Genomic DNA, 1,548 nt, shown 5'->3' with positions numbered 1-1,548 from the left:
CCCTGCCTTTTTTTCTTTTATCTCTAGATCCACCAAGTTCTAAATTTTGTCTGAAAAATATCGTTATACCGAATTTCTCATTAGGGAGGAGGAGCTAGGGGCGGGGTTGAAGGGGCTTGGGGCGTGCAGTAGTTGATTGCATCAGCAGTTCTCATTCTTATCCTTTTTTTAAAGCCTGGTTAACTTACCGGGTCGTTCAATTTTGAAATATTTTTAAAGAACTATTTAACATGAAAATAACTAAATAAATATATAAGATCCTGAATATTTGTAACGGACATCTGTTCGGATTCCTATGAATGCAGGTTTACAATTCATGCTCAAAATGTATTTTTGTTTTTGTTTTTCTGACTTTGAAAACCGGGGTATGGATGGATACTGTTTAGCGTTAGTGGACTGCTCAATTCAATTGTGCAGAAACAATCGAAAACAGTTATTTGGACTTTTCCCCCTGGAATTAACATATAAACTGAGGAATTAAAAATACGTATTTTTCGGGAACACGGAACAGAAATGTACGCCCAAAATTTAAGTACAGCGCATGAAAATCATACAATGTACTTCTAAATTAAGTACGCCCCGATTAAAAAGACATGTAAATCGAGTACCTCCCAAAAGTTTTATGAACATGCATTTGCAACACATACGGTAATGAACTGCATTGTAGCAAATATCACGGACAAGTACGGTAATATCATTTGAATCGAGTACGCCCAAAGCTCGGACTGACAAGTACAGTAAATCACAAAGGTAAGATAATAATCGAGTGCGCCCATTGAGAACGTATCTTTGAAGAGATAAGTAGGGTAATAAAAATTAAAATACATCTGAATATTCCTATTGATTAATTAACCGGTCGATCTGGTATATACACCTGTCCTACGGCACATGCAATTAGTATATATACACATGTATGTTTCTATATCGGTGCGTGCGTCATAACCGATTCTTGTATATAAATAGCGTACGATTGCAATTTTTGAAATATTACATAGGTCATGAGTTAAACTCAAAGTGATTTTATTAAAACCCAAATAGGCTTTTCAGCTTATTATTTTATATTTCCAAATACCCGAAATTACAATTTTCCCAGTGAAAGCTTATAAAGTTCTGAATACATTGATTATGCAAATATTCACATGTTGAATACGCATACACAGTATTTTTCATTGATTGAATTTGCGTTTGGTTAAAGTCTTTGGAAATTACAAAAAAACAAAAAACAAAAAAAAAACAAAAAAAAAAAAAACATGTCAAGCTAACAAGGCTCTATGTTGTAGTGAATATGCGTTAAATTTAAATTAGCCTGTAACCGACTAACCGACTGGTTATTCAGAAAAAAAATAACCTAACTTGCAAAATCTTTATTAGGTATTTTATTCCGCGGTATTTTTTTTCAAATGCTACGTCAACTTTATTTTTATTATCAACATAAACGTATAATATTGATGAAAAGATGTGATTATATTTCCTTGTAATTTATAATTAAGTTGATTTAAGTTTACACAGATCGTTTTAATTGTTTAAAGCCTTGTTAAAGACTAAATG

Source organism: Mizuhopecten yessoensis, unplaced genomic scaffold, assembly GCF_002113885.1.
Source record: "Mizuhopecten yessoensis strain PY_sf001 unplaced genomic scaffold, ASM211388v2 scaffold7205, whole genome shotgun sequence".
NCBI lineage: Eukaryota > Metazoa > Mollusca > Bivalvia > Pectinida > Pectinidae > Mizuhopecten > Mizuhopecten yessoensis.
The sequence above is the reverse complement of the archived record's forward strand: the minus strand, read 5'-3'. Positions refer to the sequence as shown.